The sequence below is a fragment of the Tursiops truncatus genome, chromosome 2 (assembly GCF_011762595.2).
Source record: "Tursiops truncatus isolate mTurTru1 chromosome 2, mTurTru1.mat.Y, whole genome shotgun sequence".
In the NCBI taxonomy this organism is placed as follows: domain Eukaryota; kingdom Metazoa; phylum Chordata; class Mammalia; order Artiodactyla; family Delphinidae; genus Tursiops; species Tursiops truncatus.
In genome coordinates, this window is record NC_047035.1 from 121,860,403 (window position 1) to 121,873,920 (window position 13,518).

The 13,518-nt window shown below is 36.6% G+C and overlaps 1 non-coding gene across 1 annotated transcript; it reads left to right on the top strand.

The window, feature by feature from the left end:
- Positions 1 to 1,011: 1,011 nt before the first annotated feature.
- On the top strand, positions 1,012 to 1,092 carry LOC117311314 (small nucleolar RNA SNORD115). Its single transcript, XR_004525528.1, has one exon. It is a non-coding gene; the product is annotated as a small nucleolar RNA SNORD115 (small nucleolar RNA).
- Positions 1,093 to 13,518: the final 12,426 nt, after the last annotated feature.

Consider the following 13,518-nt stretch of genomic DNA (forward strand, 5'->3'; position numbering starts at 1 on the left):
ATGAGCCCCTGTATGCTTGAAGTAGAGGCATGGCCCCATGTTATGGGCTTAGAACGGAGTAATTGCAGTGCTGTTGTTTGTAGGCCTTGGGCATGCCATGGATGGAGACGCTGCACCAATAGTCAAGGTTCTTGTCCCAGCCTAAACATTCCCATTCAGGGCTTTGCCAGTTTCACTGGTGCTGAGCCCATTTGCCCATCTCCATATATCTGCTTCCTTGATCATGCAATTTTGGGACTCATGTCCTCGTTTTTTGAGTGTTGGTGGGCAAGTGGCCAAGCCCAATATGCCATCAGCCGTGCTTGCACAGACCAGGATCAAGCCCAGAGGAACACCTCTGTTCCCCAAGACTCATCCTTAGAACTTTGCTGGCTGAGAGTCTCTCGCTTTAGAAGGAGAGCCAATGATGCTCTGCCTTCTCTTGGAAGTTTTTTAGGGATTCGTCATTTCTACATATCTTGACATATTATTCATATATACATTCATGCACTGATCCACTCGTCCACTGGTTCCTTCATGTTTGTAATAATGTATGGAGAGTGGGAGGGAGGGACAAAAGTAAGGATTTAGGGAGGTAAGGAGTAGAGAGGTAGGTGTTTGCTTTGGTAGGTATGTAGGTAGATACTTAGGTTTTAGATATGCATTTCAGCTACTTGTTTATGTAATGTGTATAAGTGCATTTTGTCACTCTTTGTGTTCCTGAATGTATAAATGTTGGTGTGTCTTGTAGCATCATTTGATCCATGAAGGTGTATAATGCATGACCCCCAATTCCTAAAGTGATGGAGTAGGAGTTCTCACTGCTGTCCTACTCCTCTCTAGCTAGACAACTCCCCAGAGGAATTCAGTTCCTTGTTTGGCCTGCTTCCCGTGGGTCAATCAATGTCAGCCTTGATCCAGCACCTGGAAGAGACAGATACCAACTTCCTTTTGGGCACCCTCATTTCCAGAAACATCTGAGGTAAGGCTACTCGGGTGCCAGTGCCCCAATGTGTGGGGAGTGCCTCGGTTGGCTCTATGATGAGAACTCATATGGTCCTGAAGACAGAGAATGACCTAAACATCATGCTCAATAGGATTACACTGAGGTCCAATGGAGGTGGTCATCCATGGGCAGGAGGTTGGGGATACCCCTGTCCCTTACAGAGCCCTGGGCTGTGGGTATGGAGGAAGGAAAGCCCTTGAGACTCTACCATGTTTAGGGGCTGCCACATGGCCAAGACGTGGTCTTGTCTTTGGCTTTTTTTCCTGATCCCTAGTTCCACCGCCCCACCCAGATGCCACAGGCGTGGCTTTTCCTTATCTCTTTCTTTTTATTTGTGTTTTTCTCTTATACCTTCTGGCAAGGTTTTTCCATGACCTGAATGTTTCGAGTTGAGAGACTCTCTTTGGTCCTTGACACAGGCTTCAGAGGACTTTGGACTATGAGGGAGGCCCATCTTAAAACATCTGGAGGTGGGAGTTATTTTGGGAACCGCAATCCTCATAAAGATGGGATTCCTTCTCTGGTGTCTTTTCTACATTCTAGGATCTCAGGCTCTGAATAGCCTTTTGTTAGACTTGAATTCTGGTCAGATTGCACATGGAGTCAATGTTTCCTTCCCTGGCACCCTGAACTACATCCCCACATGTTTCTGCACATTTGGAGGCATAGAATGCAGATCTATTGAGGGGACAGTCACTTGTGGTGTGTGCTTTGTGGTCTCCCAAGAATCTATTATATGGTGTGATCTAGTCCCAGTCTGGACTCATTCAGATACATTCATGAACCAGTCCACCGATCTTCGTTTGTAGACACTGCTGGCTATTACTTGAGCTGAAATGTGACCCCTGATATTATGTAGGGCTTTGCCAGGACATTTTCAGGGATAGTGGGCTCTAATTAATGCCAGTTGCTTTTGATGGGCCCTTCTCTTTGTTTTCCTACTTTCAGTGGGGCCCATTGCATTTCATGTGGAATCTTTTTCTCTGTGGACACTGCCCTCTTATATTGCCTCCCACTCCCACAGTTCTGGAAAATCTGTTACAGCTCTTTGGTGCCATTGTATCATCTCAAACTTTAGACCATTTTGAGGCAGGAGTTAGAGTGGTGGCCCAAGATGTGGTCCTAGTGGGGGAGTAGTTGCCTTTCTGTTTTTTGTTGTTCATTGTCTGGCCATGACGGGGTCCCAAAACTAAAAGTTGATGGCTCTCTTTTCAGGCCTGAAAGTTCCCTTGCATGTTTTTGCCAGTTTGACTGATGGTAAGCCCATGGGCCAGTCTCCAGATATTTGCTTCCTAGAGTATAAATCCACGTGACTTCACAGCCACATTGTCTGTGTGTTTATTGACAAGAATACAACCTCAATGTCTCATCTGCTACCCATTGTTTTAAGAGACAATGAAGAACCAGTATGAATTTCTTCATTCTTTAATCATCCTATGTTGAATGAACCAACTATTGCATAATTAATGATTCTTTTTGTGCATTTAATGTATATTTCTCTTTAGATATGAAGGAATGTCAAACATAAGTCATTTACCTATAAAAATTTTATGTCTAATCATTTAATACTCTCCATTATTTTTCTTTTAGTTAAAGACTATTTAGTAAGATGACTTTTTGGACATTGTTTTTGACTCTACTTTTACCATCAGATCTTCCTGCATTCAATCTGGTCACTTGTACACCAAAATTAAAGCTTTCCATTCTGGGTAAGACTTTTCTGGAACTGTTTTATTTATATTTGTGAATAGTCATGTTTTGTGTTTATGATAAAAATTAGTTATTTCTTGAATAAACTCTTAATATCTGATCCTAATTAGCAGGAAGTTTCCAAATGTTTCAGTCTGATTTTAGTACTCTTCAGTTTTAAATTCTTTGGAATTTTGATACTAATTCATGGTGCTTTTTGTTCTCATTTTTTCTTTCTGCATGTCTGGTTAATAGGTGATATCCCAGTCTATGATGTTATGTGAGTGACAGCACCAATGTACAACGTGGTGGCTGTAAAGTTCCAAATAAAACATTGGACAAGTGAAAAGCAGGGCTCTCTGATAGTTTTATTCAATTGGGAAACATAAATATTATAATGGGTTTTCTTCTCATAAAAGACTGGCCTACTTTCCAAGATTCTTATGAGAATTTTTTTGTTTTTCTTCTGAATTTGCTTTAATTGAAACTTGAGAAGTTTTGTTATTCTATAGTGATATTTATTATAACCTAAAAATGCTTAGACATATTCATTCTTATTGTATATTTCCAGGGTGGTTATAGTGTTGTGATATGTTTTAATCACTGGCAAACTACTCACAATTAAGAGACCCAGGCAATTGAGGCCTCAAGTTTGAGATTCATATATATGCTTTGCCTATGATATGTGATCTTGGATAAAATATATGCAAACTGACATCTCTTTTAATGTTTCTGACTTTTACATTGCTTTACTTCTTTCCTTAGAAAGGAAGTACCTGATGTGATTAATTATTGTTGTTCTTGATATTGCATCCTTGAAGATATGCAAGTCCAAGGACTTGTCAAATATCTATTTGTTTATGTCTGTGATTGATATATCTCTAGTCTACAACAGAAGTATTTTGGACTTTTTAGAGTAAGAAAAATATTCTTTGTGTAGAAATTATAGAATAGTCCACATGAACAATACATACATGAGAGATATAGTTCTCATCCTTGACTACTGTTATTTTCAAATCGAATAATAATGAAAAAATGAAATCTCAATCTCCTGAAGTACCTGGTAGCTACCCAGGAATGTTGTAATAAATGTTCCAGTCTCCAGTTTACTCTGACACCAGGGCTTAAGGATACATATATCTGGTAAGAATTTTCAGGACAAAATGATTATATCTGTGGGTAGTTTTATAGTTCAAATCAATAAGAGCTTTTCTTTTTCCCCAGAGTTATTGAGGAATAATTGACAAATATAATTGAATATATTTCAGGTGTACAACATGATGGTTTGATACACTCTACATCATAATATAAATACCAAGATCCAGACAATTAACACCTCCATCCCCCACCCCACAGTTAATTCACGTGTGTGTGTGTGTGTGTTGAAAATGCTTAAAATCTTCCCCCAAATTTCAAGTATGCAATACTGTATTCTTAACTATATTCACCATGCTGTATATTAAATCTATATACTAGATTAGATTAGTTACTAATCTAGTAACTAAAAGTTTGTACCCTTTGATCTAATCTTCCTAATTCCCCTTCTCCTCTATCCACTGGTATTCTATTCTCTGTGTCTATAAAATTGGCCTTTTAAAAGATTCTACATATAAGTGATACCATACTGTATTTTTGTATCTCTGTCTGGGTATTTTCATTTCACATACTGCCCTCCACGTTCATCCATGTAATAACAAATCACAGAATTTTCTTATTTTCTATGCATAATATTTCATTATTTTATATATGTATACATTTTCTTTTTCAATTCATCTATGAATGGATATTGTTTCCATATCTTGCCTGTTGTAAATAATGCTACAAAGAACATGGAAGTGCAGATATCTCTTTGAGATACTGATTTCATTTCCTTTGGCTATATACCCAGGAGTCAGTTTCCTGGATCATATAATCTTCTACTTTAAATTTGTTGAGAAAACTCCATACTGTTTTTCATAATGGTGATAACTCATTGTAGTTTTGATTTGTATTTCCCTAATGATTAATTATATTGAGCTTCTTTTGCATTTGCTTCATTGGAAACATATATATTCAGGTCTTTTGCCCATTTTTAATTGAATGATGATGATTGCTATTGAGTTGTACAAGTTCCTTATGTATTTGTGTATTCATCATTTATCACATACATGGTTTGAAAATATTTTCTCCCATTCTGTAGGTTGTCTTTTCAATTTACTAGTTGTTTCCTTTGCTGTGCAGAAGCTTTTCAATTTGATGTAGTCCTACTTGTTTAGTTTTACTTTTGTTGCCTGCACTTTTAGTATCATATCAAAAATTTATGGCCAAAACCAACATCAAGAACCATTTTACCCATGTTTTCTTCTAGGAATTTTATGGTTTCAGGTCTTATGTTTAAGTCTTTAATACATTTTGTGTTAACATTTGTGGGTGGTATAAGTTAGGGGTCCAGTTTCATGCTTTTGCGTGTGGTGATGGAGTTTTCCCAACACCCCTGGTTGAAGAGACGATTTTTCCATTGTGTATTCTTAGTTCCCTTGTTGAAGGTCTGTTGAATATATATCTGTGGGTTTATTTATGGGCTCACTATTCTATTCAATTGATCTATATATTTGTCTTTATGCTGGTAACATACTTTTTAAATTATTGTAGCTTTTATTTTATTTTTAAAATTTTATTTCATATTGAAGTATTGTTGATTTACCATGTTGTGTTAGTTTCAGGTGTACAGCAGAGTGATTTAGTTATACATATACTTATATCTATTATTTTTCACATTTTTTCCCATACAGATTATTACAGAGTATTGAGTAGTGTTCCCTGTGTTATACAGTAGGTCTTGTTGATTATCTATTTTATATATAGTAGTGAGTATATCTGTTAATCCCAAACTCCTAATTTATCCCTCCCCCCACATTTCCCCTTTGGTAACCATAAGTTTGTTTTCTAAGTCTGTGAACCTGTTTCTGTTTTGTAAATAAGTTCATTTTTATAATGTTTTAGATTCCATATATAAGTGATAACATGTGATAATTTTCTCTGTCTGACTTACTTTACTCAGTATGCTAATCTCTAGGTTCATCCATATTGCTGCAAGTGGCATTATTTCATACTTTTTTATGGCTGAGTAATATTCTATTGTGTGTGTGTGTGTGTGTATATATATATATATATATATATATATATATATATATATATATATATATATATATATATATATATCACATCTTCTTTATCCATTCATCTGTCAATGGACATTTAGGTTGTTTCCATGTCTTGGGTATTGTAAATAGTGCTGCAATGAACATTGGGGTGTATGTATCTTTCCAGATTATGGATATATATTCTCTGGATATATGCTCAGTAGTGGGATTGTTGGATCATATGGTACCTCTACTTTTAATTTTTAAGGAACTTCCATACTAGTCTCCATAGTGGCCATACCAATTTATATTCCTACCAACAGTGTAGGAGGATTCCTGTTTCTCCACACCCTCTCTAGCATTTATTGTTAATAGACATTTTCATGAAGGCTTTTCTAACTGGTGTGAAGTGATACTTCTCTGTAGTTTTAATTTGTATTTCTGTAATAATTAGCAATGTTGAGCATTTTTTCACGTGCTTTTTGGCCATCTGTATGTCTTCTTTGGAGAAATGTCTATTTACATCTTCAGCCCATTTGTGTTATTGTGTTGTTTGTTTTTTTATATTGAGCTGCCTGAGCTGTTTGTATATTTTGGAAACTAAGCCCTTGTCAGTTGCATCATTCGCAAATATTTTCTCCCATTCTGTGGATGGTCTTTTCATTTTGTTTATGGTTTCCCTTGCTGTGAAAAAGCATTTATGCTTAATTAGGTCTTAGTTGTTTATTTTTATTTTCATTACTCTAGGTGATGGGTCCCAAAAGATATTGCTGCAATTTATGTCAAAGAATGTTCTGCCTATATTTCCCTCTAAGAGTTTTATAATATCTTGTCATACATTTAGGTGTTTAATCCATTTTGAGTTTATTTTTGTGTATGGTGTTAGAGAATGTTCTGATTTCACTCTTTTACATGTAACTGTATGGCACCACTTATTGAAGAGGTTTTTCTCCATTGTATAGTCTTGCTTACTTTGGCATACATAAGTTGACCATAGGTGTACGGGTTTATTTCTGGGCTTTCTATCCTGTTCCATTGATTTATAAGTCTGTCTTTGTGCCAGTACCAAACTGTTTTGATTACTGTAGCCTTGTAGTATAGTCTGAAGTCAGGGAGGCTGATTCCTCCAGCTCCTTTTTTCTTTTTCAATATTGCTTTGGATATTTGAGTCTTTTATGTTTCCATACAAATTTTAAGATTTTTTTGTTCTAGATCTGGAAAAAATGTCATGGGTAATTTGATAAGGATTACATTGAATCTGTAAATTACCTTGGGTAGTATAGTCATTTTGACAATATTGATTCTTCCAATCCAAGAACATGGTATATCTTACCACCTGTATGTGTCATCTTCGATTTCTTTTATCAGCATCATATATTTTTCTGAATACAGGCCTTTTGCCTCCTTAGATAGGTTTATTCCTAGGTATTTTATTCTTTTTGATGCAGTGGTAAAGGGGATTGCTTCCTTAATTTCTCATCATTCCTTGCTAGTGTATAGAAATGCAACAGATTTCAGTGTGTTAATTTTGTATCCTGCAACTTTACTGAATTCATTGATGAGCACTAGTAGTTTTCTGCTAGCATCTTTAGGATTTTCTATGTATAGTGTCATGCATCTGTAAGCAGTGACAGATTTACTTCTTCTTTTCAATTATTTCTTTTTCTTCTCTGATTGCCATGGCTATGACTTCCAAAACTATGTTGAATAAAATTGGTGAGAGTGGACATCCTTGTCTTGTTACTGATCTTACAGGAAATGTTTTCAGCTTTTCACCATTAAGTATGATGTTAGCTATGGGTTTGTCATATATGGCCTTTATTATGTTGAGGTAGGTTCCCTCTCTGCCCACTTTCTGGAGAGTTATTATCATAAATGAGTGTTGAACTTTGTCAAATTATATTTTTGCTTCTATTGAGATGATCATATTTTTTTTCCTTCAATTTGTTAATGTGGTGCATCACACTGATTGATGGATTGATCCCTTGATCATTATGTAGTGTCCTTCTTTGTCTCTTGTAACAGTCTTTATTTTAAAGTCTATTTTGTCTGATATGAGTATTGCTACTCCAGCTTTCTTTTGAAAGCTGTGGATTTGTGGATATTGAAAAATTCTTGAATGCCTTGGAAACATCCCATTTGATCATGGTGTATGATCCTTTATTATGTATTGTTGGATTTGGTTTGCTAGTATTTTTGTTGAGGATTTTTGCATCTATGTTCCTTGGTGATTTGGCCTATAATTTTCCTTTTTTGTGGTATCCTTGTCTGGCTTTTGTATCAGGGTGATGGTGGCCTCGTAGAATGAGCTTGGGAGTGTTCCTTCCTCTGCAAGTTTTTGGAAGAGTTTCAAAAGGATAGATGTTAACTCTTCTGTAAAAGTTTGATAGAATTCGCCTGTGAAACTATCCGGTCCTGGATTTTTGTTTGTTGGAAGATTTTTCATCACAGTTTCAATTTCAGTACTTGTTATTGGTCTTTTAATATTTTCTATTTCTTCCTGATTCAGTCTTGGAAGGTTGTACCTTTCGAAGAATTTGTCTATTTCTTCTAGGTTCTCCATTTTATTGGTGTATATTTGCTTGTAGTAGTCTCTTATGATCCTCTGTATTTCTGTAGTGTCAGGTGTAACTTCTCCTTTCTCCTTCCTAATTTTATTGATTTGAATCATCTCCCCCTTTTTCTTAATGAGTCTGGCTAAAGGTTTATCAATTTTGTTTATCTTCTCAAAGAACCAGATTTTAGTTTCATTGATCTTTGCTACTGTTTCCTTGGCTCTATTTCAATTATTTCTGCCTTGATCTTTATGATTTCTTTCCATCTACTAACTCTGAGTTTTGTTTGTTATTTTTTCTCTAGTTGCTTTAGGTGTAAGGTTACATAATTCATTTGGGATTTTTCTTGTTTCCTGAGGTTAGATCGTATTGCTATAAACTTCTCTGTTAGAAATGCTTTTCCCGTGTCCCATAAGTTTTGGATCATGGTGTTTTCTTTTTTGTTTGCCTCTAAGTATTTTTTGATTTCCTCTTTGATTTCTTCAGTGATCCATTGGTTGTTTAGTAGCATTTTTTTAGCCTCCACATATTTGTGTTTTTTACAGTTTTTTTTCTTGTACTTGATCTCTAATCTCATAGCATTGTGGGTGGAAAAGATACTTGATATGATTTCAATTTTCTTAAATTTACTGAGGCTCAAATTTTGGCCCAAGATATTATCTATCCTGGAGAATGTTCCATGTGCACTTGAAAAGAATGTGTTTTATGCTTGGATGGAATGCTCTATAAATATCAATTAAGTGTATAATGTGTCACTTAATGCCTATGTTTCCTTAATGCTTTTCTGTCTGGATGGTCTGTCCATTGATGTAAGGGGGGATGTTAAAGTCCCCCACTATTATTGTGTTACTGTCAATTTCTCTTTTTATGGCTGTTAGCATTTGTCTTATATATTGAGGTGCTCCTATGTTGGGTGCATATATATTTACAAATGTTATATATTCTTCTTGGATTGATCCCTTGGTCATTATATAGTGTCCTTCTTTGTCTCTTGTAACAGTCTTTAAGTCTATTTTATCTGATATGAGTATTGCTATGGCATCTTTCTTTTAATTTCCGTTTGCATGCAATAACTTTTTCCATTCCCTCACTTTCAGTCTGTATGTGTTCCTAGATCTGAAGTGGGTTTCTTGTAGACAGCATATATACAGGTTTTGTTCTTGTGTCCATTCAGCCAGTTTGTGTCTTTTGGTTGGAACATTTAATCCATTTACATTTAAGACAATTACTGATATGTTTGTTCATGATGCCATTTTGTTTATTGTTTTGGATTTGTTTTTGTAGGGTTTTTTTCTTCTCTTCCTCTTTTGTTCCTTTCTCTTCTTTTTGATGGCTACATTTAATGTTGTATTTGTATTCCTTTTTCTTTAGTGTGTGTATCTATTGTAGTTTTTTGGTTTGTCATTACCACGAGGTTTTGATATAGCAGTCTATATATACAAAAGATTGTTTTAAGTTGCTGGTCTTTTAATTTTCAACACATTTTCAATATCCTGCATTTGTACACTCCTCATAATTGCTCATTTTGATATCATATTTGTATGTGGATGATTTCCTACCTTTACTTTTTCTTTGCCTTTACCAGTGAGCTTTCCCATTTGTAATTATTTTGTTTCTAGTTGTGACCTTTTCTTTTCCACCTAGAGAACTTCCTTTAGCATTTGTTGTAAAGCTGGTTTGCTGGTGCTGAATTCTCTTGGCATTTGCTTGTCTGTAAATCTTTTGATTTCTCTGTTGAATCTGAATGAGGGCCTTGATGGTAGAGTATTATTTGTTGTAGGTTTTTCCCTTTTATCACTTGAAATATATCATGCCACTCCCTTCTGGCCTGCAGAGTTTCTGCTAAAATGTCAGCTAATAACCTTATGGGAATTCCCTTATATGTTATTTGTTGTTTTTCCCTTGTTACTTTTAATATCTTCTCTTTGTGTTTATTTTTTTTCAGTTTGATTAATATGTGTCTCCACATGTTCCTCCTTGGGTTTATCCTGCCTGGGACTCTCTGCATTTGCTGGAATTGGGTGATTGTTTTCTTTCCCTTGTTAGGGAAATTTTCAGCTATTTTCTCTTCAAGTATTTTCTCAGGCCCTTTCTCTCTCTCTTCTCCTTCTGGGACCCATATAATGTGAATGTTGGTGCATTTAATGTTGTCCCAGAGACCTCTTAAACTGTCCTTATTTCTTTTTGCTCTTTTTTCTTTATTCTGTTCTGCAGAAGTGATTTCCACCTTTCTGTCTTCCAGCTCATTTATCTGTTCTTCTGCCTCACTTATTCTGCTATTGATTCCTTCTGGTGTATTTTTCATTTCAATTATTTTATTGTTCATCTCTATTTTTTCTTTATATGTTCTAGCTCTTCATTAAACATTTCTTGTATCTTCTCAGTCCATGCCTCTATTCTTTTTCTGATATCTTGGATCATCTTTATTATCATTAGTCTGAATCCTTTTTCAGGTACATTTCCTATCTCCCCTTCACTTAGTTGTTCCTCTGGAGTTTTATCTTGTTCCTTCATCTGGAACATATTCCTCTGCCATCTTATTTTGTCTAACTAATCAGCAGGCTGCAAGATTGTAGTTCCTCTTGCTTCTGGTGTCTGCCCCCTTGTGGATGAGGCTTGTTCAGGCTACCTGGTTAGAGGGACTGGTGCCTGCCCTCTGATGGGTGAAGCTGGGTTTTGTCTCTCTGGTGGACAGGGCCATGACAAGGTATGTGTTTAGTGGTGGCTGTGGCCTCAGAAAGACTCTAAGTAGCTTATCTGCTAATGGGTGGAGTTGTGTTCTGGCCCTGTTGGTTGTTTGGCCTGAGGCATCCTAGCACTGGAGCCTAAGGGCTCTTGGGTGGGGTCACATCTTGATATCTAAATGGTCTCTAGAACAGCTCATGCCAATGAGTACTCCCCAGTACCTCCACCACCAGTGTCCTTGTCACCTTAGTGAGCCACAGTCACCTCAGGCCTCCTCAGGAGACCCTACAAGTCCAGCAGGTAGGTCTGGCCCAGGCTCCTCTGAAGTCACTCCTTTTTCCCCTGGTCCTGGTGTACACAAGAGTTTATGTGCACCCTCCAAGAGTGTAGTTTCTGTTTCCCCAAAACTTGTGGAATTCCTGCAATCGAGCCCCACTGGTCTCCAAAGCCAAATGCTGTGGGGGCTCCTCCACCCAATGCCAGACCCCAGACTAGGGAGCCTGACATGGGGCTCAGAACTCTCACTCTTGTGGGAGAACCTCTTCAGTATAATTATTTTCCAGTTTGTGGGTCACCCACTTGGTGGCTATGGGATTTGATTGTATCATGAATGTGCCTGTCCTACCATCTTGTTGTGGCTTCCTCTTCAGAAGTAGAATATCCTTTCTCTAGGTTCCAGGTTTTTTTGTCAATGGTTGTTCAGCAGTTTGTTGTGATTTTGGTGTTTTCATGAGAGTAGGTGAGATCAGGTCCTTCTACTCCACCATCAGCCTTGCATCCAGGCTGCTGGCTCCCTCAGGTCAGTTCAGCTCTCACCACATGAGACATCTGAAAGACTGAACTGGGCAGCTCAGCCCTTGAATAGCCATTCCACTCCTATGAAGATATTTTTTGAATAAGCATTCAGCAACCATGCTAGCTTCAGAGCAGTAAGTACAGTTGCCCCTTGGTGTTCACAGGGGATTTTTTCCAGGACCCATGAGGATAATAGAATCCTGGGATGCTCAAGTCCCTTACATAAAATGATGTCACTGTAGCTTTTAATATATTTTATTTTTTATTGAAATACAATTGATGTATAATATTATATTAGTATCGGGTGTACTAACAGTCATTTGACATTTATTACATACATTATGAAATAATCACAATAAATCTAGTAACAATTTGTCCTCATATAAATTTATTACAATGTTATTGACCATATTCCTTATGCTATATACTACATTCCAGTGGTTTATTTAGTTTATAATTGAAAATTTATACCTCTTAATTCCCGTCACCTATTTTGCCCATCCCCCACCCATCATCCCTCTGGAAACCACCCATTTTTTTCTCTGTATCTGTGAGTCTGTTTTTATTTTGGTTTTTTGTTTGTATTGTTAATTGAGTCCAAAGATAATTGAGATCATATGGTATTTGTCTTTATCTATTTGACTTAATTCACTTAGCATAATGCCCTATAGGTCCATCCATGTTTTCATAAATGTCAAGATTTCATTCTTTTTATGGATGAATAATATTCCATTGCATACATATACCATATTGTTTTTATTCATTCACCTATCAATGGACACTTATACTGTTTCCACATCTTGGCTATATAAATAATGCTGCAATAAATATTGGACTACATCTATATTTTTTTGAATTAGAGGTTTTTTTTTTCTTTATGTAAATACTCAGAAGTTAAATTGCTGGATTATATAACAGTTGTATTTTAAATATCTTGAGGAACCTCCATACTGTTTTCCATAGTGGCTGCCCCAATTTGCAATCCCACCAACAGTGCATGAGGGTTCACTTTTCTTTATTTTTTTCAATGATTTTTAAAAATAAATTTCTTTATTTTTTGGCTGCATTAGGTTTTTATTGCTGGGCACAGGCTTTCTCTAGTTACGGTGAGCATGGGCTACTCTTCACTGCAGTGTGCAGGCTTCTCATTGAATTGTCTTCTCTTGTTGCAGAGCACAAGCTCTAGGTGTGTGGGCTTCGGTAGTTGTGGCACACAGGCTCAGTAGTTGTGGCTCATGGGCTCTAGAGCACAGGCTCAGTAGTTGTGGTGCACGGACTTAGCTGCTCCACTGCATGTAGGATCGTCCCGGACCAGGTCTCAAACCCATGTCGCCTGTATTGGCAGGCAGATTCTTAACCACTGTGCCACCAGGGAAGTCCCAAGAGTTCATTTTTCACCACATACTCACCAATGCTTATTTGTTGTCGTTTTGATTATTTAATGTCATTCTGATAGGTGTGAGGTGGTATCTCATGTTTTTAAATTGCATTTCCCTGATGTTTAGTAATGTTGAGCATCTTTTTATGTATCTGTTGTCCATCTGTATATCTTCTTCGGAAAAATGGCTGTTCAGGTCCTCTGCTCGTTTTTTAATTGGGTGGTTTCGTTTTTTTGATGTTCAGTTGTATGAGTTTGTTACATACTTTTGATATTAACTTCTTATCAGATATATCATTTGAAAATATC